Source organism: Ixodes scapularis, unplaced genomic scaffold, assembly GCF_016920785.2.
Source record: "Ixodes scapularis isolate PalLabHiFi unplaced genomic scaffold, ASM1692078v2 PGA_scaffold0__279_contigs__length_252992795, whole genome shotgun sequence".
Taxonomy (NCBI): domain Eukaryota; kingdom Metazoa; phylum Arthropoda; class Arachnida; order Ixodida; family Ixodidae; genus Ixodes; species Ixodes scapularis.
Genome location: NW_024609835.1, coordinates 65,615,470 through 65,639,222, shown reverse-complemented (window position 1 = coordinate 65,639,222; position 23,753 = coordinate 65,615,470). Strand labels below are relative to the sequence as shown.

The following is a 23,753-nucleotide window of genomic DNA, read 5'->3' as shown; positions in this document are numbered from 1 at the left end:
GCCGTGCACCGCTAAGCTGACGGGACGGTGGTTAAGCCACGTGCTAGTTGGACCAGTCACAATACGATATTTCGTCACATGATCACGCTCCCGCCGGCCCATGCCCACACGCAGAAAGCGGGATCAGGCGATGAAAGCGGCGTCGATTGACTCGTCCGTTGATGGCGCAGCTCCCACCGGCCTGTCAGCTTAAAGGGGTGAACTAGAGTGAACGGAGTACATGATCGCCACGCAGGCAAGGCGTAAACACTGGTTGCTAAGTTTCGTTTTCGTGCTTGGGCGCACGTCCAAAATGTTCACGGCGTGGGATGTTTATTCTTGCAGTCTCCGTCGACCTCCCCCGTTTTTCAAGTCACTCGCTGATTGTGAAAACGGCACGCGTTGCCGTCGCCGATGTAAAATACACCGGGTAGCTGAGGCTGCACGCAAATCACTCACCGCCAGGGTTCGTGTCTCGACACAGTGTCAGAAACAAGGCTGACACGAGCGGCAGGAGAATCAGTCCCAACCCCCGTGTGAATACCCGCAGCCAGCTCTCTAATTATGCTCGCTTTTGTTTTGCCTGTTAGAGAAGTTGAATGAACAATTGCCTGGTTGAATTTGCCCTATGCGCGCCCTTGATATTATTCCATAGCCATACCAGAGTCCTTCAATTACGCTATTGGTCACGAAACTTTATTGTATATTTATTTATTTACTTCATTCTGCAGACCCTTACAGGTCCAAGCAGGATGGCGGACAAAAACAACAAATAACGCTACATCAACAGTGGTTATAGGGAAATAACATTCTAAACATACTGCAGCACAAGGCAGTGCACAAAAGACAAGTCTACGCTGCGGGAGAGTTGCCGATAAAGCGGCTTAGAGCCGTCAATCTAGCCAGCGGCAATGAGAGTGTGGCAACCATGAACTGGTCGGCATTTTGAACCCTATCGGAATGGACCACCCCAAAGATCGTGGTGATACGTCATCACAATGGCAGCGCTTCTCGTTAATGTAAGCATCTTTGGCTGTGTACACTCAATGCTGCTCAAACTTTGATATCTTCAGCGTTCTACAAAATAATATTAATTGTCATTCGTTTTTTCCAGTGACTTTTCAATACTCCCATCACCGTCTCACTTCAGCATCGCCATCAAGTAGAGGCACTGAGAACTCGTACGCTCAATTGCCTAGCTATTTTTCGCTTTCAGAAGCAAAATCATAACTTTTGATAGCAAACGAAAAAAAGCCTATTTGTTTGGTCTGTGCAGAGAGGTCAACAAAAACTGACATCTAGGTAAACATATCTGTCTTTGCTTCACAACCCTCTCTCTCTCTCACACACACAATTTTCTTAGCGGTTTTTGCATGTGCACTGCCTTGTGAAGCACGCGAAACACTGAAAAAAAGCAGTCATTGTACTTTTGTTTAGTCAATGAGCTTACGAGAAGAGTCATCTGTATCTTGCTCCATAAACCATTGAGTCCGTTTCAAAAATGCGCCCTCACCCGTTGCTTCCGAGAATACATGGTCATGAAAGCACGATACAAGTCGTTTTTTTTTATTAGTCTATAACTGGTTATAGAAAGATCAGTGCTAAAGTTAAAGATTGGGCGAGTTGGTGTGACATACTTAAAAGGTTAAAACAGCGCAAAAAACGACGGACAGGGTAAAGAAAGACAGAGCGCTGCGCAGAGCCCTGTCTGGGTCCTTCTTTACCCTGTCTGTCGTTTTTTGCGCTGTTTTAACCTTTTAAGAAAGATCAGTGATTAGTGTTTCAAGTGTATTGTAGGCATCAATATTTTGAGTTTATAAAAAAATATATATATACAAAATGTCAACCTGCGTTGATGTTTTGGTTCGCTACCTTACGAAAGAAAAGGCTCGCGTATGCGTCACTTAGAGTGAATGGTAAGCTTGATATAAACGCATAAATGGAGGACGGAGCACTTTCTGGCAGACGTTGGAATGCAGAATAACCGAATAATCTAGCACGAGTAGGTTATTCGGTCATCCTTGACATTCCAGCCTAATTTTTTTTACATGTTTTTATGCAGGTTATTGTCTGAAGTACGATAATGTTGAGAGCTGGGCTAGTTGATGGAAATTAAACATGGTGTAGGCGTAACAACGCGTGACAACTAAAACAAAGGAAATAAATTTATGGCTCGTGTTCCTATCCTTTGTCTTCGCTATTCCGCGCTGTTACATCTACAGCATGTTTATTTTCTAAAGGTCAATGAGAGAGAGACATCCTAATTGTGGTAACTAATTTCTATGCTCCTGAAATTGCATTCTATCTTAATTTAAGGCAACGATGATATCTTCTATCTCGCTAATTAGGACGTGAACAAAGACTTCTCCGCTCCGTGCGTTGCTTTCCTTTAATTACATCTTCAGTATACGTAGAAATTTGGGATTTCTGATTGGAGGTTAAAATAGCTATTTGGAAGGTTTTTTAGGTTCATAGAATTATCTACATAATTGTGGAATCAGTCATACTGCAAAAAGGTTTTACATACCTGAATGAATCTTTTAGATCTCCTTATCGCTATACGTTCTCGAGGATTTGATACAAGCTGCGAGGACAATATTCGCTTCAACCAGACTATCGCTGACAGCAGCTTTCCGAAAGCTCAATTTGTGTGTGCGTGTTCTTTTAAATGCCATTCATACCCCTTGGGGGAGCCCTAAAGTGAAACTGCCTTCTTTCTTTTATTCTTTTTAGCTGGACAACAAAACTGGACGCCGCTCAACTTCAGATAGCCCGGGTGACACCACTTAAACAGTCTGGGTGGAGCCAAACTATTTTTCTTTGATCCCTGATTGGACCGCTGCAGCACACAACGGGAGCGTTCTTGGATAATCTGTCGCCAAGGTATGGTGTTCATGCTCAATTTTGTCTCTCTTCCCATTTCTCCACGCCGGAACAAGCAAGGAAGCATTCTGTGGCATGGCCACTGCTTGCCGAAAACATTGACTCTGTAGAGTTTTAAGAAGAGTACGTTCTTTAGCCGTTTATATTTGATGTCATTTGGGGACTTTGAACACGTGGCAAGTCCAAAAGTTCGGTTACATTATTTCGACAAAAAAGCATGTATTTGTTTACAGATGAGTATAGTAATATCGGCTTTTGGGATCATTAAAAAAAAAACATTTATGAAAGTTGCCCACGAGCCAAACATGAAAAGAAAGAAACGTGTTTGCCATTTCACTATTACATGAAATGAGCAAACCACAGATATCGACCATGTCAGCTTTGTCTGTGGACTGCTTTTATGGCTATATAGAAAGCAACTTTGCATAATGTAATCGGGTCGCGCAAAACAAATATATAAAAAAAAAAGATTTTTGTTTGTAAATTATAGTGCATAATAGACCGTCTGAGTGGTTTGGGGAGAAATTTGGTGCGCGGGTATTTTTGAAAGTGACACTCTAAAAAGCCTGTGAGGCTACTTCATCTCGCAGCACGCCCAAGGTTTATCATGAGTGCGAACGTATACAGCTCCCAGCAAGTGTTCAGTTCAAAAACGTGAAATACGCACGGTCGCTCACTCATTGTCTCCTTTACGTTAAGATTTTCTACGCCGCCCTGTACAAACAATAAATTGTTTTAAGATAAGGAGCCTCCGCAGAATTTTTGCGCATGCGCATTGCGACACCCCAAGCTGCTCGGGGGGACCCAAATGTGTTTGGGGCCGCCCTATTCTAAGATTCTCTAAATACTTTCGCATGTATACGGTCTCGGGAAAAATTTCTTAATTTCTTGCGCTACAACGGCATTTGCATGCGAACCAAATGACGCAGTAATGAATCTTGTACGCCCACTTCATAGCGAGCGTGTTTCTTGTTCTTGTAAGCGGCGTTTATCTTCTCCAACCCTGACCACGAGACGTTTGTCCCGTGCGTGGCGGCCGAGCGCGCCGTAAATTCAACTTCCTGTATCTCGACGACAATCTTGTCAGCCTACTATCGTAGTTGTCGCGGCTCACTCTTTATTTGGAAATATCGGTGCCTCGGTAGTTCCATTTCACCCAACAGCGCCAACACCCAAAACGGGGTGGGATTGCTTCCATCCGATCGTTTTAGATTGAAGAGAAGAAATTTTCGGACGGTGTTTGTTTTGGGGTTGGACGCAAGGCTGACGCTCGCAGTTCGCCGTTTTGAGAATTAAATTTTTGTCTATTTGTGTATCTTTCGTGGCTCTGAGAATTAACACATTCTCGTAATATGGATCTGTGATTCACTAGTCGCGTCGCATCACATCTCTGGAGATCGAAGGAAAATGACTCTGGACTAAATAGAAGGAATATTGGAGGTTATACAAAACTACAGAAATATTGAGCCCTAATATTTAAGTCTAGTAATCTTAGAGTTACAGAAACACATAAACAATATCTAGACTTTACTATTTGCCGCCCCCCCCCCCCCCCCCCCCCCCCCGGCCGGCTTCCAAAGCGTGACTCGTCTGCCAGCACCTTCAGAAGAACAGCTTTAAAGGGTTATTCACACGAGGGGGGAATCACGGAAATTTCTCCCCTACGCGCGCTTCATGCGACAAATACGACAGGCTTTTGCGACCCGGCCCTATGACGTCAGCTACGCGGCAAAGGGAGGGAAAGGTGGTCGGGCGGCACAAACAAGTCTGCTTTGGAGCCCGATCAATTTGTTTTCAATTATATCTCGTAACTGTTTGGTGTCAAGTGTAGAAAGCGTTAAATTGGACTGCAGACGCTGACATCCTTTCAGTCGGTGCCTCGCCGGAGTGAACGACGAAGCTGAGGAAGAAATTGCGCCTGTTGTCGACGTCACGCGCATCCCAGCGCGGATTTCTCCGTCGCGTGAATACGCCTTTAAAGGGACCATGAAATTAATTTTATGTTGGGATAATTCGGGATTTTACCAACCGCATATTGTTAAGCGCGCAAAAAGAAATTTAACTAGTGCACGAGTGTAGAAAGCCTAAAGCCTGCTTTTCGTTACGAAAGTTTGAAAATACAGTGGACTTTTTTGTACCCCCTTTCTTCGAAAACTCTCCGCCTTTTCCCTGTGATGCACTCGTAATGCTCAAGCACGTTTGCCTACCACATCTCACACATTGGACACGAGTACTGCATAACTCGGACGTATTTGCTCGTCAACAATCAAGCCGTCGACGAATATTTGAATTCGCGTTCGTGGCCAATCAGTGCCGTGACGGGGAACTTATCATCACTTGAAATAACAAAATCTATAATGCGTAAAAAAAAAAAAAAAAAAAAAAAAAAATTTACGGTGGAAGTTTGGAGTCATCGCTTCCGGTGCCGAAGCACGTCACGACCACGTGATTTCTCATTTCACTTTTGAGTTGAGGACTAAAGCTAAGGAGGAAGAAGAGGAAAAATCACTTCATGGTCCCTTTAAGGGGTATTTACACGAGGGAGAAATCCCGGGGATTTCTCCCCGGCACGCGCATCCCACGACGAAAACGTCAGGCTTTGCGATGTGCAAAAGCCTCGCGTTTTCTTCTCGTGATGTGCGCGCGCCGGGGAGAAATCCCCGGGATTTCTCCCACGTGTGAATACCCCTTTAAGGAGCGATCATTTTGCTTTTTGTTGTGCAAAACTTTTTTTTGACTTTACATTTGGAGTTCATGATTCACTATAAAATGGGCGGTTGTTTTACGCTTCGCGAAAAACTCTTACGAAAAACACCAACAACAAAGGAAAAAAAAAATATTTCTGTGCGCCTCTGTTTGCGCTTGCACGCCTGGGCGTGTGCGTGTGTGTCTTTTTTATGCGTCTTTTTTTTTTTGTTCATTTGATCCCATGTTTTAGTTATGTTTGCGATTCACCAATTCGCCTTCTGCATTACATGTGCTCGAGCGGAAGCCGAGTGATGACGCAGAGCTTACGTTAAACTATGGGTTGTATTTTGTCCGAATTTCTTGGGGTCGAAAACGTAGCTGTCTGGAATCGCAAAAATATTTTCATAAAGTCAATAAACTTTCTAAGAGGGAAAAGAGAAAAAAAAAAAGAAAAGACCGCCCCTATTTTTTTACTTGCACAGTAGAAAATCAAGCTTCTGGCTTATCTTTATGGTATGGGCATATGAGAAAAACAAAACGGGGACTTTGGCTACTACGAACGTGCTTGCGTCAAGGTATTTGCAAACGCACAATGAAAAAGAACAGATAACATGATGCTAGGGTTATCTCTGGTGATTATCGTTGCCGGTACTACGTCTCTGCCCTTAGGTAGATGAGGTAAATCAGTCAAGTTCATTGCAAGTTAAAGGGGCTTAATTACGAGTCAATTAGTATATGAGGTTTAAAAGGAACAGTAGCGTTGATAAAAAGAGAAAGTCTCGTGAAATTTATTGGGGCATCTTTATATGATTTGATTTTTACTTTATTCACGGTGTAACCTGCTAAAGATAGATAGTATATAAAAAAAGTGAAAGCTGCTTACAACTCCCTGTAACGCCGAATTAGAGCGCAGCTCTTGAGGAGGAGGAGGGAAGGGCACTGGGGGGGGGGTTAAACTAACCAGGGGGGGTCACGTGACCTTGGGGGTCACGTGACCCCCAATGCCGATGATGTCATCACTGACGTTACTGATGACGTCATCAGTGACGATGACGATGCGGGTACCGATGACGTCATTAGTGACGTCACTGATGACTTCACCAGTGATGATGGCGATGACGATGCGAATGTCGGTGACGTCATCAGTGACGTCGCTGATGACGTCATCAGTGATGATTACGATGACGATGCGGATGTCGGTAACGTCATCAGTGATGATGACGATGACGATGCGCATGCCGGTGACGTCATCAGTGATGATGACGATGACGATGCGGATGCCGGTGACGTCATCAGTGACGATGACGATGACGATGTGGATGCCGGTGACGACATCAGTGACGTCACTGATGACGTCATCAGTGATGATGACGATGCGGATGTCGGTAACGTCATCAGTGATGATGACGAGCGGATGCCGGTGACGTCATCAGTGATGATGACGATGACGATGTGGATGCCGGTGACGATGACGTCATTGGGGGGTCACGCGACATCGGCGGGGGTCACGTGACCTCAGGGGAGTCACGTGACTTCGGGGGGTCACGTGACCTCGGGGGGGGTCACGTGCCCCCCACGAGGTCACGTGACCCCGGTGGGGGGCTCGCGCGGTGCATTATGGGACATTTCCCATGATGCACCGGGGTCACGTGACCTCGGGGGGTCACGTGCCCCCCCACGAGGTCACGTGACCCCGGTGGGGGGCTCGCGCGGTGCATTATGGGACATTTCCCATGATGCACCGCGCGGTTACGCCGACGCCGACGGCGACGGCGACGGCGACGGCGACGGCGACGCCGACGCCGCTCAAGCCGGAAACGGGCCCCCAAGAGCTGCGCTCTAAAAAAGAAAATGAAAGCCGTTTACAACTCCCTGTAACGCCGAATTAGAGTGCAGCTCTTGAGAAGGAGAAGGGAAAGGGTACAGAGGGGAGCGTATATCCGTCCTCCCTCCCCCAGTTCACATCGTCAAACTGCGTGCTGCTCTTCCCTCCGAGCGGCGTCGGCGTAACCGTGAGGTCACGTGACCCTCGTGACGTCGCGTGACCCTTGTGACCTCACGGGGGTCACGTGACCTCACGGTTACGCCGACAGCGACGGCGACGCCGACGCCGCTCAAGCCGGAAACGAGCGCCTAAGAGCTGCGCTCTTAAAAAGATAAAGTAATATATCCAACTTTCTTTTTATTACAAAGCGATCGTATCATTTCCGGGCCTTTATAGTTTTTATTGTTTTTTGTTTGTTCTAGTTGAAAGCGTATGTTTATTTTGGTGTTATGTTTTCTTGGAACATATTAATATACAGTATCGAGCACAAATGATTTGCACATTCTGTTCAAACTACCGAAATTACATTTTCTAAGTGCAATATTTGGTGATAAAATATTTTGCGTAAGGTAAAAATATTTTAATAGGGATATTGAGCGTGCAGTGGCCCTCAATTTCCTCCAAAGAACTTTTGAGTTGAGATCTATCAGGCTGTCGTGAGCTGGCATCGTTAGTTGGCACTAATATTTAATATACACATAAGGCACATAAGAAAATAGCGCTACGTCATTTACTCTCTTCACAGTGTGATGGGTAATCGGGACGTAGTAGAAGCTCTCGTAACACTTCTGACCCCAGTGAGGACACGGTGCTTCACAATCCGAAGCAGCATTCGTACATCCCTATAGACTTTTAGGGGCAAGTCAATACAAGTATATCGGTACGTCTGGCAGTGTTGTCTCTCGCGTCTTAGAGGGCTCAATCAGTGGACTACTTCATCGTTTACAAGAGACAGCTAGGAGCCGCTATACAGCCCCAGGGCAGTGAACAGGTGAAGCTTTCGTCGGCTGCTAGTCAGCGCGGCTGGTGGACAAAGAGGGCAACCTTGGGAAGGCCATGTCACAAAGCGACTGGACACGAGCGCTGCGTCCCAGTTCGGAACGGCGCTCGGAGATTAGAGCTCGAGTTTATGTTTAATGATCAAGGCCGTGGGTCGTCTCAGAGCTGCGAAAATTCCCCATAAGATGGCGCCACTCGTCAAACCAAATTTCCTTCCCCGATGGTTATCGCTTGTTTTAGAGCGCAGCTCTTAGGCGCCCGTTTCCGTCTTGAGCGGCGTCGGCGTCGCCGTCGGCGTAACCGTAAGGTCACGTAACCCCCCCATGTCACGTGACCCCCCCAGGCTCGGGGGTTGAAGGATGAGGAGGTTGAGGGTTGGGGAGGTTGAAGGATGAGGAGGAGGTGAAGGAGAAGGAGGGGGTGAAGGAGGAAGATGATGAGGGCAGGAGGGGGGAGGAGTAGCAGGCAGGATCACGAGGGAGGATGTGGGAAGAGGGGTATATCCTCCCCTCAGTACCCTTCCCTACTCCTCCTCAAGAGCTGCGCTCCAATTCGGCGTTACAGGGAGTTGTAAACGGCTTTCATTTTTTTCGCTCTCACGTAAGCGGGCAACGTAAAAGCCCGTTCACACACTCGCGGTCAGAGCGACCGCTACGACTGCGAACGAATGCAACCGGTTCACACACTCGCGAGCGGAGCGACCACAACGACATACTAATCATGGACTAGGGCAGATTGTCCGCGCGTTGCTTGCCGGTCGTGGTGGGGCGGGAACAGATGGGACGGGCCTATGAGCCCACACCCATGATTGCCTCTATTTCCTTTCTCACACACACACGCACACACAAACACACACAAGGTTGTGGTTTCTGCTATCTGCTGAATAACATGGTGCCGGTGGTGATTGTCGGCGTGGTCGGTGTGGTGGAAGTTCATCGTTTTGCGTAGAGCGCTATCTTTGACTGAGAATTCTCGTCTTGTGTCGCGAAGACAAACCAGAATGTCATAGAAGAGAAGATCCATCTACTCGTGCGGCGATGTTGTGGCAGAGAAAAGTCAAATTTGGGGGTTTTACGGGCCAAACCAACGACGGGCATCTGGCACGTCCGAGCGGAGGACTAAGGATTAATTTCGACCACCTGTGAATCTTTTGATGTGCAACCGAAAGCTCGGTGAAGCGGCGCCTCCTCCGGAATAAGCCTTCGTTAAATTGCGGACACCTCGGCCGAGATTCGAGCCTGCCAGCTGGGGATCCGTGGGCCGGCGCTTTGCCTCGTAGCCACCGAGGCGGCCTGTCGTGGCGGCATCCTTAAGACAGCAGAAACGATCGTGCCGTCGTGCTTGTTTACCTCGATTACAATGGTGCTGTTTTAGTATTTTTATCCTCGAACATCGCCCGGTTTTTTTTTCCGCACCCCACACGTGTATTCAGATTCAAGGTACTACAGGTGCGTACCGTATTAAAAGGTGTGTATGGGGGGGCGCGAATTTTCACGCGTTGTCATCACCCGAAGAAAAGTGATTAGTGTTAGCATTCCTGAATGCTTGCAACGTCTAGGGGTCACGAAATCATGTCTATACGTTGCTATAACACTGCTAAAATTACATCGTTTTCTGTATTCACAGAAAAAGCGTGTGGCGAATTTTGTACTATTGGTGAGGTGTGTTAAAGTCGTGATCGTCCAAGACGCGTACTATATATTTTTTCACTTTTCATTTACTCAGCCCCGCGTGGCTCTTCTGGAAAAATGTAAGTGAATAGAGCTTTAGGCTATAGAAAACTGTCCATTTTCTGTTACGCCATTGGATGACAGCGCGTTCCCTTCTGTTAAGAGGCACCGCGGGAACAGCTGATGGCGGCGGAGAAGCGCTGCATCTGTTGCAGTGGTTGCAGCAGCGCGTGCACGGGGCGCAGAGCGGTCGTTTCCGTCTATTCGGTCACAACAGACGCAGTCGTAGCTTACCCGCTCATTGCGAAGGTCCGTCCTATCGGGGTTGCAATAAAGATTTGTAATCTGCTAGGTCAACTCGTCAAGTTCCTTGCATGGTTGTGAGCAAGGCTGTTTATATCCTCAGAAATCATCGTTGAGCTCAAATAGTGCACTGGACGTTGCTTGCACACTTCGAGTCAGTCAACAATGAAACGCACGCTTCCTTTATCGGTCTCACACCCCTGACACTTCTATTATTTTTTAATGTGTGTTTATGGGCTCCCTTCCATACAAGGTGTGAAATATCACGTAATACACATCTACATCTGGATCTTTTAAACAATGGGCAGAACCTAACAGTACAGTGCAGCGCGGTCTGCTAGTAGCAATGTGGCGGCTGGCTGTCTTTATTTTGGCTGCGACGTCAATAACGAGTCGGATTAAAAGATAGTAAATGTTCTTCCGATGTTTCTTGACGATCGATGTGTCGCCGCTGGGCGTCGCTCGTTGGGGAGCCCCGGACGTCCAGTAATTTTACTCGCAGCTGTGTCCTCGCTGACTGACCACTAAGCTGCTCAGACGTTCCTGGAGATAAAAAACTAATTTATTATAATAAAATAGCAACTGCCAATTAAACGAGGTAACAAAGGAATAAAGTAGTGAAATATATAGACTCGCTTGTTGTTGGATCATGGTTAAAAGGATGCTGCTGCAGACTCTGCCTCCTTCCGCTTTCAAATCCGCACTAAAGAATTCCCGCATGCAATAATCAAAGCAGGTAGAAAAACACTTCCCGCGAATGCATGATAAACAATCTCGATCTCATATGCGTGGGAAGAGGGGGGGGGGGGGGGGGGGGGTTGCGGAGTCGTCGCCGTGAAGCGAGACGAGCCCGACGCCCGGTCCTAAGCAATTGGTGGCCAGGTGCCACATGCCCCTCACTTGCACTCGGCGAGAGGATGTCACAGGATACCGTTCAGCGGACGCGTCTCTGAGTCGAGCTCGTGTGCCTGCTTGTGGAACATAGCAGAGCCCTCTCTTTCGCGGACTAGAAATTTTCTGTTACCATCCCACAAAAATTCCTGTGCCATTTATTTTTGGTCATTGTTAAGTTTTCCACATTAGTTGTCGAAGCAACTCATTACAGTTTTAATTGAGGAATATCTGTTAATTTTTAACGCCCTTTTTTTAAAGATCCAGAAGTCTTTTACTGCTCTGTCCTTAGACAGAACAATGATGGTCGATGTTTTCTCCTCCTTTGAACTCAATCTGTGTACTATGTCGATGCCGCCAGGTCATGGGGTGGGTAGTTGGAGTTTAGCAGAAAGAATCTGGATTGCTTTCAACAGGCTTTTGTTATCTATGTTTTCTAAACTTCGTGAATTTCAATGTTCTTTCTTCTGGAGTACTGCTCAGACGCATCTAAAAAGGTTTTGAGCTCCTAAATTTTCAGATCTTTCTTGAAAACTATCCTTTCAAGCTCGACGGATTTCTTGCTTAGTTCGTTTAATTCTTTTTCTTGAACTTTGACCTTCTCCAAATTTTTTTGGAACTAAGATCCCATCAATACCAACTGTTTTTTTTTTTTGCAAAATCAGTTTTACAATTACTGCGTTATGCTTTTCGCGCTGCACATGGACTGACATCTCGATGTTGTTTCATACGGTCTTGAGCTCCTATAAGTTTCTTGCTCATGGTAATAATGTGCTTGTGTACTGATCGATGTTAGTAAGGCGATAAACGCTCCGAAGCAAGGTGCCGTCGCTGATGTTAAAAATATTTTACCGAAGGTCGTTGAAACCCACAATGGCGTCGGGAAGGACATTCTATGACGTGGCTATGGCGACTCAACAATGGCAGGAGAAAACACTAAAGTAAATATCTCTCATCCATCAGTGAGGCGCATGCATTTGGCGTTTTGAGTCCATGAGCCCAAGAACCATGGACTACATTATATATAAAACCATACGTTCTCTCCCCGAGCAACAGCGGAGCGGAAACTACCCCGCTGACTAGGGCAACACCCCGACATCATCCTTTGCCGCACAGGTTGCGTTAGGATCGCTACCAACGCGTCGTGCAGCGTATCATAACGAGCGCACGTGGCGACGCCAAGGCGGAAGCGTGTGGGGTCTTGCGGCGTCTTTCTCCGAGCTTCGGTCTGTTCGTCCCTCGGGTCGAGGGTCCACTAATGATGACGTCACGCGCAGGCCTTGTCTTCTAGGTGGTATTGGCTACGGCCAATCCTCGTTGGGCAAATGAAACATGACGTCCCGAGTGACGTCACATGTTGCAATGCCAGTGTTTGGTTGGGTCCCGCAACGAATGAGTTTCCGCTTTACCGCCACGGGGCTAAAAAGGCTAAGGGGTGAAAGCGTGCCACCTGGAGCGGCGGCGCGTCACAGATTACGTGTAGCACGGCGTGAGTCAGGCTGGTGGCGGGTGGGTAGGGAGGGGATTCGCTCTCTCGAACCTTGGCTCGGATAGGGAGATAGAGCCACCAAAGCTGCCACGCGATCTGCGGGGTGCCGCGGAAAAGAAAACAACAAGAGAAACACTACAGACTAGAGCGCACGTCTGGAAAACATCGGGTGTATATGCTTCATCTCGGGAGGGCTGTGTTGCCCCGTCAAAGACGCAAGCCACCGGACGAGGTTTTCGAAGTGGGAAAGTGTTTCTTTGTTTTAGAACTTGGTTGTTTGAGTGGCCCTTTTTTTTTCCGTTCAGACGTGCGGTGGTGCAATCGGGTGGCGCGACGAAAGCGTCGTATTTATTACTATTTATTTTTGACGCCTCGCTGTCGAAAACAAATCGTGGAAGTGTGAAGAATTGGTGTTTTTGTTTTGGGGCGCCGTATGAAGTCGTGCGGAACGGCGGTGAGGGTGGTGGTGTTTTTGTGTCGTCGGGGCGAGAACACTAATTGTCGCCTTTAGAAGTATGTTCGAGGTGACGAAGGCGCTTCTGAAGACCCCCATCCTTGTCAGAAAATGTGTGTGTATCTGGTGCAGGATTGGGAGGGGGGGGGGGGGGTGCGCCTCTTGCTATATAGCCTATTTCACCCTGGACCGCAGAAAACGCTGCAACCTTTTTAAGACAATCTCATGCGGTGGTGGGTGTCACGTGACCTTCGGAACGGCGCAGGGCGCCACGACGCGTGATACGTTAACAATGGTGGATTGGCTGGGATGGGGGGGGGGGGGGGGGGGGGGGGGGCTCGCAGCGTGCTTTGCGGTCCATTGTTAGTTGAAACAAAGTATAGCGAGGGCTGTTTTTTTTAAATAGAATACGAATGTCCGAATTGAAGATTAGTACCACTAATCGTGACACCGGACAGAATTTTCCCGTAAAGATTCTTCTCACTCAAAACACGCGCAGCTAAGTGGCAAATAATAGGGTAATATACTTGAATGTTTCAGAACTAAGTAGTATTCGAAAGACGATATTTTCGAACATTTGTAATAATAATCAGTGAAGCACGCAAAAAGCAAAACAGAAAAAAACAACAAGCAACGAATGGCAGTTTTTGCCAATAGCACGTACGATTCGTAGTCTATCATTGTTGGAACCACGCTAGCCATTGCGGAACTGCTTGAGCTGCCCTAGCTAGTCGTTTCGAACACTGTGATTGCAAATGTGAGTAAATGTACTTATCTGAGCTAACTGTAGTGTGCTCCTTTGAACTGTTGGCTTGTTTACTATGAATAAACTGTTGTCTATAGATGTTTGTCCATTGAGAACACGAAGAGCGAGTGGTATTCCGCAAAAAGCGTCTTCGGGCAAGCGGGCTTATAACCGATGCAAACTAGTTTGACGTTGTTTTAACTCAATCGCGGAGCTAAGATAGAAACGGAAAAGCAGTTGGAGTGCCTCCTCAGAGCAGTGGTTCTAAATAGGGGTCTGCGAACCCTTTGGGGTTCCTGGAAGCCTTCTTGCAGTCCCAGAAGCTTTAAACCATCAATCGAGCCGAGCACTAAAACGTTTTTTTTATTGATTCTGGCTGCCCAACAAGCCTAAATACATGAAGCCATGCGCACTGTGTGAGTAGGGTTGGTTATTCTCTGCTCCAGGGCTGCAAATTTGGTTGGCAGGCATTTAGTTTGCTTCATTTACTTCTTTGTCGTTGCCATCGTACAATACCGCCCCCTTACCCGGCTGCCCCATCATTTCGATCGATTTAAAAGAGGTCCCCGACACATTTGGGGTTCAGAACCGACAGCTTTAGAGCACGGCTCCCCAAACATATTGGCCAAGGGGCCAGATTAGGGATTTGTTACAACCTCGAGGGCCGGGAAAAAAATAGTATTTATAAAAGAGGAAAGACTAAGTGAATCAATCTAGGTGAGCATTTAAACACAGAAACGGATGTTAGACTAAGTATTCAAAAAACCAAAGGCAGATGTATACATACACTTCAATTTGAAATTTAATATCTAGCTAATTATCGCATTGCACGCCAATTGTGACCAAGAAAGGTCACCAGGCATAAATTGAAGTGCTTGGGAACTTTGGCATATTTGAGTAGTGAACACGAGTAATGAAAATGAAAAAAAAAACAACGAATGCTGAGAATATGTTAACCTTGTTACAGTGGATACTAAGTACAATGCACGTGAGATCGCAAGGGAATTTTAACAGATATAGTTACAAAGACATTAAGCTGTGGGATAAGAAGGGTGATGCTGGTGAGGTTGTGATTCTAAGAATGTGACCACAGTGTTCAATTAAAAGTACGGCGAGAAAACCCGCGTTACGTTGCTGTTTGTTCTTTTCCTTCTGGCATCTGCGTTTGCACATTTGGAGAACGTCGCGGCGCCGTTTCTTTATGCGCGCTTTTTGCGTCGGTAGCAACGAGTCTGCTGAAAAGAGGCCACGAACTGGGCGCCCTTTCTGTGTAATTCCTCGCCCTGGACCTACGTCTTTTACCGCTGTTCCTGCCAAACAAGTTTGCACCTCCGACTAGCCCAGCTAGACGGCTTTTTTCATTCGAAGGACCGCGGCCTGCCGTGAAGCGGTCGGAAGACTTGCGCGGGTCGGATCTAGCCTGCGAGCCGGGGTTTGGAGACCTCTGCCCTAGAGGGTATTCGCCCCTTTTGTTTGGCAACAAACTCAATGGCGCCATATATTGGGTATCCCTCGCACACTTCCGGTTTACGTATATTTGCTAATTTTTTACTCATCATTCCTTTATCGTAAGTGTGAATAAAGTCCGACACTGCTATAAGTGGCCATTTCCACAAGACAGCGTGTATATTTGATTTCGAAAATACTGCGAAACTCGCAGTCGAGTCCAGAACCGGAAGTGGTTGGGGGCTGTTTGCACACTGGCGCCACCACGTTTCAACTCACGCGAGAAGGAGCGAATTGAAGGAACAGTGACGGCAATCCCATCGAGCCGCAGCGGCAGTAAGAAACAAGCCTACATGCGAAGGCAGTAAGAAATCTTCATTCTAGCCCAGCCATGATCAGAAGCCGTAACGAGTCACTAGTGGTCATCACTCATCACGCAGGCGAACTTGATCCTCCTATTCAGGTTGTGGTCAGCCTCGCTGGCATATACTTGTGTGACATTGCACTAGGAAGGCGTTACATAAAACCACTCCTAGTATTTTATGCAATACCTGATGTTTCGCTTATTTGGCCGGTACTAATACTGCCGCGGGCATGATGGAGGAGGGAGCTTCTCCGTTCATCTAGAAGATTCGTGTATACTTTTACTCCGAGCATAAAAGGTAAGGGCTATGTTCAAAATCTTACTCGAGTAACCTGTCTCCTACGTCAGCAAGTAATACCACGTGACATCGCGAGTAAACGATCCGCGACTCGATTTTGAAACGGCCGGGATAATCACCTGGATACTACACGGATTGGCTTCGTCTTGGGCTACGGCAAAACTGAAACACAGCAGTGATGGCAGAAAATGGCAGACGATCTCTTTTGATCATGGGGAAAACACTCAGGAGACGATAATAATAATGGCGGCGTGGTGTTTTCTGAGGTGGCTCCACCAGCTCCCTTTGCTCACCTTCCTTCTGGGCTGTATATTTCGGTCAAAATTGTTTACTCCTTTCAGTGAGACATAAAAAATTTGTTATTATTATAATCAGCGCGATCGCTATAAATCTAGTACAGATGCCCTAAACGCTTATGTCCCACGCATCGTAATTTTCACCGAGTACGTTTTCCAGAAATTGCTTGCACACGGTGCAGCGGAACAGCGCAGTGGGCTTTGTCAACAGTTATATTTAACTTACTTTCGCTTTGACGTGAATGTGATTACGAAATCACAAAGAAACCTTCCAAACTGCTATAGGTAATTGTTTGGGGAGGGAGATGGTGAGGAGTTATTGACTGATCATGTACATGAAAGCTTCGAAGCCTTCACTGCTTTACAAACGTTATCCTCTCATTACACACACTCTGGGGGAAACAAAAATACTACCTCATCATTTACTGCGTTCGAACATTTTCAGCCTTTGACGTGAGAATAAGGAACTCACAGACGAGGACGAAGATGCGGAGAAGCTCCTGTTTACGCTCGCACTCTAATAATAACAACAGGTATACGTTCCCGGGGAAGGTGCACGGTCAAGTAGGTGATGCAATCAATGCCTGCGTTGAAAACAGCAAATCGCAATAGCCACACCTCATTCTTTTGCCATTTCGAACGTCCGCCACCAAAGCCAAGGAGCAAGCGAGCTTTGAGGGCCGTCGCCGCAGAAAGCAGACGACGAACAGATCGCTTGACGTATTTACTCGATTTGATCGGACGTTACCCGCCGATCGAGGAGGTAGCGTGAGTAATTACTCCGGAGTAAACAACCCGCTTCTGGAACGCGAGTTCTGACGCCATCGAGTAACCACGAGTAAGTTTTGAAACGCCACGGGGTACGAAACATTTACTCCAGAGTCGGATCGAGTAAATTTTGGAACACAGCCAAGGAGTCCATAATGATGTCTAGTCAGTTGCGCCTTTGCTCTTTCCCGAACATTCTAGGTCGAATATTCGAGATGACGAGCATAATAGATAAAGAGCCTTACGCCATATTGCCGATTCATTCGCTGATTCTTTCTCCCGGAAGCCAGCTCTCACGCCCACGCACCATCGCTTGCTGCTGCCGCCGTGGACGCTTGCCGCTGCTTTTTCGACGTCTATTGTTTTTTCGTTTATGGCACAAGTTCGCCCCATTAAACCTTTAGTTCATTCCGTTTTCTCCTGACTCATCGTCTGTCATTCGTTACAATATTAAGTAATTAAATGTACCCAGGACACCATACTGATCAGCAGGGTACCTATGCAATGGCGCACACAGAAGCGCACATTTGACAGGATTCATGCTTGAAAAGAAACCATACACAAGAAGTATATTTTCTGTTAATATTCCACGATAGACCACTAAAACGCAGAGTTGGACAGAGAGGGATAAGAAAGATAGAAATAAAATAACGTTTTTAAGTAAATCAATCTAAAATCTGCTATATCTTTAAAATATTGGCTTTTTAAATGCATGTAACATCCTGTATGGTTTCACGTTAAATATTTAATTTATGATCAATTTTAAAAGCTGATCTTAAAATTTCCAGCGGTATCATGATTATAACATTTAGGATATGTGACAAGGGAGTCCTTGTGAAACTTTGCCGGATAGTTTATTTATTTATTTAAACAACCATCAGGGCCATCGACATTACAAAGGAAAGTGGGTGTTAGTACACCTTGATAATCAGGGGGAAACAGTATAGATTATTGACGGTAGTTTTAAATAGATGATCAATAGCAATTGTGGCTATTGGTGGTGGAAGGTGGTTCCAGTCCACAGAAGTTTTCATCATGGACGACTCTTGCAATGCATTAGTGTTGCATTTTGGAATGCCTGCCTTATATATATATATATGATTTATGCGTGATGAAATAACAGATGACTCAGCACTTAGTTGTCAAGTAATAGATTAGTATAGTATATCTTATAAAAGAGACACAAGTGAGCTTTTTTTGACGTAAAGCAAGGTTAGGCAATGACAGGGTGGCTTTCATGAAGGTTACTCTGGTAATTCGACGATAGTAGTTAAGCATAAAACGAGTGGAGCGATTTTGTGCTGATTTTAGAGCATAGATCAGTTTACAATAACCGAATCCCTGATAGAAGAAGCGTATTGTAATTTAGAGCGTACAAGTGTTTTATACAGAGTTAGTTTCAGATATGAAGGAACAAGGAAGAAATTCCGTTTCAGATAACTCAGCATGCGGTTAGCGTTGTTAATCACATAACCAACAATGTCTGCAGCTATATGAACGCCCAAGTGTTTCAATTAAGGCACGGAAAGTAAGGGGATGTTTTGAAGAAAATAAGAGGGAGGAGCATTAAATATACGCGATACTCTCATGGCTTTGCACTTGGTCGTCTTAATTCCCCCCCTACCCTCACAAATCACAACATTTAGAAGCGGAGTTAACATCGTCTTGTAAATTCAGAATATCCCAAGTGTTAGTAGCCTTGTCTGTCCTTCCTCAATGTCCCTCTTTCGTTATCGTAAATTAGAAACCAACACGCTTAACCATCTACATTAGTAACCTCCCGGTAAAATTGCATGCACTGGGGCTAGTTGGTGATTCATAGTTCAGAGGGTAAAAGCGCTAAAAAACAACGGACAAGTGAAAGATACCAACACCATGAGTAAACTTCAGTTGCAAGTAACGCTCTGTGGTGTTGGTCTCTTTCACTTGTCCGTTGTTTTTTAGCGCTTTTACCCTCTGAAGTTCCGGTAAAGAAAACAATCATTCTCGAATAAACTAATGGAATAAGGAATGAAACATGGCAGATTATTGATTTTTATGAGAAGCAATAATGGACACAATACAGAACCTTGTGGTTCTGTATAGCCGAAACAAGAAGTTGAAAACAAAGAGAGAAAGAAAAAAAGAAAGAGGGAGAGAGAGAGAGAAAAGAAAAACGAACTGATAATTTTGAGAGTTTGATATATCTTAAAAAATCTTGCAATCTAGAAAACATATTAAAATACTGTCAGCCTAATAAATCCTACTCTAAGATTTCTCTCACAATGCCATATTGTAATAGTTTAAAGGGTTGGGAAAAAGAAAGCGTTCAAACAGGGACCACCGATTTGTCGGAGGACAGTCGATTTCCGTCTGGCTACTTTAATACTCAAGAGCCCAAAACTAAACATCAGTTGAACTGGCAATATCTTTTAATCTGAGAATACCCAAAACTAAAGCAGTAAAAAAGTTGTATGAATGTGTATAATAAAATATGAGGACATGAATAATATAAGAACTTATAGACGACATATATACTACCTATATAATTTATACAAGCTCTGGTATGTTTACCGGGTAAGTCATGAATATAAAATTATTTCCCTATCAATACAAAAATGTTAAAAAATAAGAAAAAAAAAATAAAATATCGGAAATAAAGTTTCGCTGCCGGGTTGGGCATATACTTGAGATTTGAAATATTACTTTAACCCGAAAAAAAAGAACTTGCAGTTTACATAATTTTGGTTTAGAATGCCTACAAAACATGTTTTCATCAAACGGCAATATACTGCGGTCTTATTTCAGGAGGGCATAACATTATATATATATATAATTGTGTATACACTGTTTATAGACGTGTTATTGTTAAAGAAAATGTCAAACTATACTTTATCGACCACATTTGGCAAACCTTGGTCACGGGATATACTCAGAATTTCTTGTTTAATTTTGATCTCTGGGAAAAGTTTAGAATGAGCTTGTTATAATCAAGATATGTTCTGTATTTTATGTCAAATATATGGAGCACTTCTTGTAATTAAAAAAGGAGTACTTCGAATATACAGAAATATTGGGAATGTTATAAAACCAGTTTTAATGTGAGTTTTTAAAATGTTAAGTTATGTATTCCTGCAGTATAATATCAGTAACATTAATCATAAAAAGAAAACTCTAGTATCCTATTTCTATAGTCTCGATAGAGCCCAGATGCGCGCTTATGGAAGCTAGTACCTTACTGGTCAGTAGTATATGTGATCTGGATCTCATTCCTTAGTAATCAATATTAGTTCTGCACGAACAAGCGAGTCGTAGGCATTCCATAAAAATTTGATGTGGAAGGTAATCATTTCGAAAGAAAAAAATTATGCAAGTCTCCTATTGCACTGACATGAGAGACAAAGAAAGAGAGGCGTTAATAGAGATCATAAAATGAATTATGTTGTTTAAATTTTTATAATGAACCACGTCAGTACCTAGCTGAACACACACAAAAATGTCAATTATATTTTTATATAATTGATTTTAAGTTTTTGATGATAATATTTGTTTACTCAAAAATTATGTAACGACTTTTTTTTTACGAAATAATGAATTTATAATCAATAAAACGAGATAATCCCGAAACTTCTAGTGTTATCAAGGTTATTAATAAATCTATATTAACTCATCGAAAGTTTTCATGTATTCTGAAGGGTACAGCTTCAACATTTCTGAAAATAATTCAGGCGAAATTAGACTTACAAAACTTATGTATACACATATAACGAAGCTCAGTTTGAAAGTGTCCTAAAGTCACGTTGCTGAAGTTAAAAAAAAAAAAGAAGAAAAGCGGTGCATAAAAACTCCGTCAAACATGTGAGCTCGGACAGCGGTGAACCTTTTGTTTCCGACTCGGCCACTTCAATAGGTGATCACTTGAAAACCAGAAATCCAAAATGCCTATTTGCGGCTTACACCCCTTTTTATGTTAAAAGTTCCCCGGAACCACGTTTCTTCTGATATAAAATTAATTTGATCCCAACATCGCGCCTGAGCTTGGTTAAAAACATTGTGACTCTTCCAGCCTCCGAAAACTGATTCATGGAAAATGTCTCGAGTACAATATACGACGATAACGGAACGAGCTTAGAGGGACAGCTATATCGCATGCAGTGCGCACTAAGAACGGGTCACTAGGTTGCGCTGAAAGGTGTTTCAAAACAGTATGGTCCTTTTCGGTGGGGACATTTCCGTTAACTTCTGCCATTCCGTTAGTTCCGGAGGCGAAAACGCACACACACACACACACACACGCACACGCACACACATGCACACACACAGACACACGCACACGCACACACAAACACAAAAGAGACAAGCAAGGAACAATTATAATACAATTAATGCAAAATGCAAGCGAGCAGGACAAGAACAACGAGAATACATCCCTGGACAAAAAGAGCAACGGGGGCAAAGGACAAAAACAAATCTCCAAACACAGCTAGGTGACTGGTGCGCGCTGAAAAAATCCACCTGGTCCCCGTATCGAACCAGGGACTTCATTATTTCTAGTGGAGCGCTCTACTAACAGAGCCTTCTTTTTTTGTCGACTTGGCTTTTTTATTTACATAAAATGGGCGCTATATACACGCTTAAAACATATGGGGAGCACAGGTTCGACTGCTTCTTTCGCAGGGGTTATGGTAACGTCGGAACTCCGAGCTCTGATTGGCTCTGATTGAAGGATAGTGGGTAGACCTCAAAGCAAGCTGCCTCGAGGTCTACTCACTATCTTTGAATCAGAGCCCATCAGAGCTCGGAGTTGTGACATCACCACCACCCCTGCAAAAGGAGCAGACGAAGTTGTACCCCGCATTGGCATAGGGAGGGCTCAGCGTTCGAATTCGACATATCCAATCATTTTCATCTGGCGACCAGGCGGTACGCATAAACCACATGAACATGATTGTACTTGAACGCTCTCTCATTCTAGGCGCCCCCCTGCTCGCCTAACCTCGCCTCGTCACGGTACGATCACACCTCTCATGCTACTAGGCTACTCCAACGCCACTCTTGCTCTCACCCCATTTCCCTTTGACCTTCATACCTTGTAGGGTTCTCGTCCGATTCCCCGGGCCCCTGTCCCCGGATGAACGTGACACAGCAAACGCATAGCTCTCGGCAGAAGGGGTTTATTCCACTCACATTCTGCTGGGGGTTTCGGGATCGGGAGGAGTGATCGAGGAGGCCTGGAAGAGGTGCGCCGCCACTGTATGCTGCATGCCGATCGTCCGTGCGGTGCTAGTCCACACCGCATCCCGTGGACGTCGCCGTCGAGGGTCAAATCCGGGGTCTAAGTCCGGACCATGTCACTGGGCCGTCGCCGAGCCGGCGGCGCGGTCGCCACCAGCGCGAACGTCCGTCGTGGCCCGTTTCCCGCGCAAGAGTCTCCCTCCAAATCTCCCGTCGACCGTCGTCCCAGCTTCCCCCGTTCCCGCCGTCGCCGCGCACCAGACCAGCGGGGGCCTCTTGTTCCCCATCGTGGGCGGTCTCTCGCTGGAGCTCCCCGTCTGGCTCTGCCGCGGCACGAGCAGGGCCTCGGGCGCCGACGCTGTCCGGGAGGGGGGTCCTGGATGTCCACCGCCAACGCCGCCAACGTCTTCCAGATGGGTCCCGAGGCAGGAGGTTCTCGGGCACCAAGCTTCAAAGGCGCCGCCCTCGCCAAGGCGGCATCCGAAAACGAGTCCTCAGGCGCCGGCGTCCGGTTGTCGACGAGAGGGGGGCTGACAAGACCCCACACCACCCCCCCCTCAAACCAAGGCCCGGGGGTCATGAAGGTCAGAAGTGGAGGTTGCGGAGATGACCCAAATACCGCACGGGAGCTCAGCTGAGTGTCGCCGATAATGGCGATCACCCTTGATGATCGCGGCCTGGGTGTCAAACGAGGCAAGCCCGCGGGGACAGCTCATTCGCCGGGAAGCTCGACCAGGCAGTGCACAGTCCAGAAGCGGGCCCAGAGCACCACCGCTCACAGCGCGCACGGGCACTAAGTCGCACACAATACACCAAAATTGAAAGTCCCTTCCACCCCAGCGTTCGAGACAGAAAAACAAACGCCAACGAATCGCGGCACTGAATATCGTACGGCGTGACGAAGCCAAATCTTCAGCTCAGTGTGCATGCCACAAGATACAAACGAAGCTCTTCGTTCTAAAACTATTAAGCATACACTCATCAAGGTTGCCACGCCGCATGTTCAAAAGATGTACCCAAAAATGAAACGTACCATGAACTCAGGAAGCATGCAACAACACCAAACTATTGTCGAAATATATAGTCATTAAACAACCACTGTTCTTATACAAGGCAACCCAATCGCTTTCTACTAAAATGTTACATAATCTACGGGAGCGCTAGAGAATCGCTTCTCCGACAACAGAATTCACCTTCCACACAGCTAAATCACTTGTGATGAAAACACAAAACATCAACACAAAATATAACCGTCTGCACGTCACAAGCAGCTTCAAGTCCTGCACCATTCGCGAGGTGCGATACACAATAACCATACAAACAAAACCTGCCGCTGACAGCACCAATTAACATTACGCATATTCACGTAGACATCGTTCGCGACTTCTAAGCCACAAGCACGCTACTACTACGCTACGCGGCATGCCGTTATCGGGTTGGA

The 23,753-nt window shown here is 45.8% G+C and overlaps 1 protein-coding gene across 1 annotated transcript in view; it reads left to right on the top strand.

The window, feature by feature from the left end:
- LOC8031140 (BTB/POZ domain-containing protein 6) overlaps nucleotides 1–23,753 on the top strand; it is a 79,223-nt gene that overhangs the window by 17,065 nt on the left and 38,405 nt on the right. The window contains exon 2 of the mRNA XM_002404399.5: nucleotides 2,713–2,862. The gene's annotated coding sequence lies outside the window, so the exon portion shown is untranslated. The remainder of the gene's footprint in view (nucleotides 1–2,712; nucleotides 2,863–23,753) is intronic.